The 5,636-nt window shown below is 39.7% G+C and overlaps 1 pseudogene; it reads right to left on the minus strand.

Annotated features, from left to right (window-relative positions):
- Gm6409 (predicted gene 6409) lies at positions 1,543 to 2,395 on the minus strand (annotated as a pseudogene).

Below are 5,636 nucleotides of genomic sequence, written 5' to 3' on the forward strand. Positions count from 1 at the left end.
CATATGCCTGTCTAAATCCACACTCTTAATCACTGTGTCAGCTGTCACCAGCATCATCAAATCAGGAGTGCCAGACATAGTGGAAAGAATCACATGAAGGGAACTTAAAAATCATGGTTTTCATCCTTTTTCACACTAATTTCAATCATTATGGCTGATCTTAAATTTGTGAGAATTCTGTCTCCCAGCTTCTCTGAGCTATGACTTGAAAGTACACATCACACACCCAGCTAACTTTGACCACATACATTTTAACTGATGATAAATAGCATGCTGATCATTACTATACTATAAGCTTGATATTTTACTTTATCTTCTTTAGTAAAATTAAGCACTGTTCTGTGCTATCTTAATTTTACAGTACAGTCCCTGATGCACAGAATAGCTGTTTTGATCCAGCTACACAGGACAGTCTAGACACAAACCCATGACTTCTAATCCCAGACTCTAAATATATATTGACTCCTGGTTGCTTATATATCTCTTTCCTCCACCATGGCCAGAGTCCATATGTTAGACTTTTCTGTAGTAAACAAATGTCTAGCACTAGAGAGAAATGATGTAAAAATTATATTAACACTTGAAGCAAAGAGGGAAAAAAAACCCAAGAAAACCTATTCTGATGATAAGCTTCCTAACAGTATATGAAGCAGCAGTTATACTCAGCTTTCATGGAGGGAGCATTCCTCAACCTAATAAAGCTACATATATATAACAATCCTGTAGCCAACATAATGATAAGCAGGAAAAAAAAAACCCTCAGAGCCTTTCTACTAAATTGAAGATCAAGTTAATAGTGTCTACTCTTTCCACTCCTATTCAAAAATTTCAATTTAATAAAAAAAGAATATTTTAGTTGTAGAATCTAAATGATGGGGAAATGATCGTTCACACTATCTAAAAATCTTTAACTTTTTTTTAAATAAAAAAATTGTATTTACTTAGAAGCATTCAGAATGTCAACAAAACAGCTGCAATTTTTTATTTTATTTTAATTTTTGCAATTACAGAGAGGTATAACAATTATCTTTTCATAAGCTGCATTAGAGACAACTGAAGATGAAAAAAATAAAAACAAAACAAAAGAAAAAAATAAACCAAACTACTGTCCCCATATGTAACTGAATTGTGCTGTGTACCAACAAGAACCTGCTTTAAATTTCCATGCCAACTTTCAACCCCTAGACTGTACTAGGCAAGGTTAATGGCTATTGAAAATACCACCTAGGCAGGTTTATCTAAAGACACATTCGGTAGTGTGTTAACTATACAAAAAAAGACCCTGTGCAGTTTTTTTTTTGTTTGTTTGTTTGTTTGTTTTTTTTGTTTTTGTTTTTTTTGTTTTTTGAAAGAGACCGAGACCTTTTATTTATTTATTTATTATATGTAAGTACACTGTAGCTGTCTTCAGACACTCCAGAAGAGGGCGTTAGATCTCATTACAGATGGTTGTGAGCCACCATGTGGTTGCTGGGATTTGAACTCCGGACCTTTGGAAGAGCAGTCGGGTGCTCTTACCCACTGAGCCATCTCACCAGCCCCCTGTGCAGTTTAAAAAAACAATCTTACACAGCCTTACATTTCAACTTTTTTCTTTAAAAGGAGTGAGTTGTGTACAGGGGGTGTTAAATGCTTTATAGACAAGAAAAAAAAAACCTGTGTTAGAACCAACTTATTCATCATCTTCTTCTTCCTCTTCGTCTTCCTCATCCTCTTCCTCATCCTTTTCCTTCTGTTTCTTGCTCTTTTCAGCCTTGGCCACCCCCATTTTTGCTGCATCGGGTTTTCCTTTAGCTCTGTGGGCAGCAAGATTCTTCTCTTACTTCTCCTTCAGCTTGACAGCCTTCTTCTCATAGGGCTGCTTGCCATCCCCTGCAGTGTTGATCCACACCTCTCCTAGTTTCTTTGCAACATCTCCAATGGATAAGCCAGGATGCTCGCCTATGATTTGGGGGCAGTACTCAGAACAGAATAAGAAGGCCAAAGGAGGCCTCTGGCGTGCATTGGGGTCCTTAAACTTCTTTTTGTTCTCCCCCCCCTTTTTTGGGGGGGGGGATGTAGGTTTTCATTTCTCTTTCATAACGAGCCTTGTCAGCCTTTGCCATATCTTCAAATTTCCCCTTTTCTTTTGCAGACATGGTCTTCCACCTCTCTGAGCATTTCTTGAAGAACCCTGAGAAGCTGACAGGAGCATCCGGGTGCTACTTCTTGTGTTCCTCCTGGCAGGTTTGCACAAAGAATGCATATGAGGACATTTTGTCTCTCGGCTTCTTAGGATCTCCTTTGCCCATGTTTAGTTGATTTTCCTCTGCAAGGCACAGAGTTATCCAGTGCCCATCCGGCTCTGGCTTGCTCCAGCGCTGTCTCTATGGAGCTCAATGTACTGCAATGGCTGCTGTTGGAGAACATGGTAACCATGAACTCATAGCAGCTGTGCTACCACACTGGTTTCACAGAACTTAAGCCCTCTTAAGAGTCAAGCAGGAGAGGGAAAGGGATTCACAGGGCCTGATCACATACAGCTCATCTGTTGACACCTAACATATCCTGGAAAGGTAAAGCATAGTATTTAATTGTGCATCCATCAGTGAAACACACAGACTCTGATGGTTAGTTCCAAACTTAGGACAACACAGGTAGCCCTTATTAAACTCTGTGGATCAGTAAACAAAACCAAAATTAGTATACAAGGGGAAAAGATTTATAGGGGCTTGGGGGTGGTCAATAAACAGAAGAAGATGAAGGAAGAGAGGGTTCAGAACAAATAGTGTACATGTAGTAATTATAAACAAAATCTGCTGGTTTAAAAAAAAACAAACTATTCAGTACAAAAAGAAAGAAACTTAAACTATTGTGACAGCCTTCCTGAAAAATATTTATTGTATATTGCAGAAATATTTACCAATGCTTCTTTATTTCAGGTATTGACATAGGCTGGAAAGGTAGCTGATAGATGAGATTAATAATCACACAAAACAGGCTTATGTTCCACACCCCTCACTCAAGGTTAGGACTAGATATTCTTTTAGTAGGAACAAGACCCATGAGGCTAAACATGAGTGCCACTCCCATGTGCATGTGGAGCATGAGCAAACAAATACTGTGGGATGAATTGGAGAGCCAGTCATAAAGCCACCCATTCATTACCAATTTCTAACACCTCCACACACTTACAAGTGCCTCACCCTAAGAAACTTGCCCACTCAAGTACAACATGGATGAACCAAAGAATTTCTGTTTACTCTGTTGTATTTGTTGCTTTTCTGTCACTGCGATAAAAATACGTGAAAAACTTAGATTTATTTTGGCCCACAATTTGAGATTTCAGGCTTTGGCCACTTGGCCCCATATGCTTAGAAAAAACACTATATTGGTAGGGCACATGTAATAGAGGAGAGCTGCTCACTTTGTGACCAACCAGGAAGTAGAAAATAATACAGGAAGGGGCCTAGCTATATAGCTCCATTAGGTACCTAAGTAAAAATACTTTCTGGTGTCTAAAACATGAGTCCAGGGTCACTTTATATTTAAGCCACACTACCTGTAAAACTTACTGTCATTTCAAATCCCTTTGATTGCACTGAAAGGAACTCAAGAGTACCAACTATAAACTTCAAATAAACAGCCACTGGTGAACGCCACAAGTGTTCATTCTGAGGATATATCATCAACCACAGACCACAGTTCATTAAAGTCAGAAGAGACACCCCTGTACCTGCAGCTGCTTTCTCCTAGAATTCCACTTCTCTTTGTATTTTGTCCTGCTATTAAAAGAGAAGCAGATAAAGTTCTAAGTAGATTGGCACATGACCTGCAGTGCCTCTCTGGAAGTGTCTTGCTTGCATGACTCTCTTACAGGAATTTTCAAAATTACAGGAGGCTTAACCTAAACTCCACTCAGTAAATGATCTGGTCTACAGGAAACAAAGCACAAGACAGCATGAGCAATACTGGACCACCAGCCAGTGCATGTTTCCTCTCTGAGTAATCAATATAGAGCCACTCAAGCTGAATTCACAAAGGTTACTATAGCCACCGTCCACCTCTGCTCAGTCTCTCCCATCCAAGAACACAGACTCTCCTTCTTTGAGGTTGATACAAGTCTTTCCTCAAGTCACAGAACTTCCTGCAATCATTCTGCTTCAAAATCAAGTAGAATGTACCTCTTCTTTAAACTCTCATAGTTATAAACAGGAGAGAGGGAGGAATAGGAGAAGGGGGGAGGGCAAAGAGAAACACAAGATACAAATTGTTTGATAGTGTTGAGGAAAATAGGAGAATGTTCAAAGAGCTTTATAAGGGCATAGACTCAGAATTTTAATTTTAAAGGCAACAGAATGGCATGAGATTTGACTTAGTTTCCCTTTACCACAGTGATTCTCAGTCTTCCTAATGCTGTGACCTGCAACACACTAATACAGTTAGTTCCTTATGATGTGGTGACCCCCAACCATAAAATTATTTCCAGGCTACTTCATAAATATACATATTAATTTTATGAATCATAATGTAAATATCTGACATGTGGGATATCTGATATGTGATTCCCCTAAAGGGATTACAACCTACAGATCGAGAAGCATGGCTTTATCACATTTTTCCAGCTTTTATACAGAACTGTTGCTGTGCTTCGGATATTCTCCCACTCCAATTTTCCTGTAGAGACCTTTAAGCTATCATTTAATTCTGAATCAAGGAAGCTTATGCAGCAGGAAGCAACTGAATGCCTGAGTTCATAAGACCCTTATGTCTTTCTGTTCAACATAATTAGAGTTTCCCTGCTGGCATGAGAATGTGAAGTCTAATAGAGGATCCTTCATAATAGCTTGAAGCAAGAAGTTAGTCTGTCTTACACATTACACAGACATGGTCAGTCAGTGTCCTGTGTGAGTGTCTCAATTCATCTCTGAAGGTTGGAATGCAGAATCTGAATAAAACATTCTAGGATTCCTACAAGTAGTGGGCTGGAAGAGGTGCCTTCATTATTTTCTCAGAAGAACTTGAAGTCTTTAATCCAATTTCCAAGATAAAACTTCAACAAAGAAAGAGGAGGCAATAAAGGGAGAGAATAGCTAGGAAAGGAGAAAACCCTTTCCAGTTAGAAACAAGGTTGCAGCATGCTGAGTCCACAGTGAGTCCTCAGTTTGGTATGTCTGCCTCAATCAACTGCCAAGGACAGAAAACTTTGACTCCAGACACACCCGGGCCTTGCTTGCATTGAGCGCTTCTCCAGCTTTGTTTAAATATGCATGGACTGGCTGCTTATGACACCATTAAGAAGGCTGGCACTGCAGCATCTAGAGATGACCTAAGTATCAGGACAGTGATACATGCAAACACTATACTCTTTTGTACAAGGGACTTGAATATCTCAGACAATCAGCTGGGCCATACTAAGAACTGCTCACTCCGAAGCCACTCCTAGCTCTTTCCCCCTCCCCTCCCCTCCCCCATCTGTGTGTGTGTGTGTGTGTGTGTGTGTGTGTGTGTGTGTGTGTGTGTGTATACTTGTGTGTGCAGGCACACTGGAAAAGGAAGGCAGCACAGAAGCCTCAAGATGTTTCCCTGACTCCTTTGTCAGCATAATGGTTATTTATTCATTTATTTATTGACAATCCAGCCATTGCTTCCCTCCC

This window comes from Mus musculus, chromosome 18, assembly GCF_000001635.26.
Source record: "Mus musculus strain C57BL/6J chromosome 18, GRCm38.p6 C57BL/6J".
Lineage (NCBI taxonomy): Eukaryota > Metazoa > Chordata > Mammalia > Rodentia > Muridae > Mus > Mus musculus.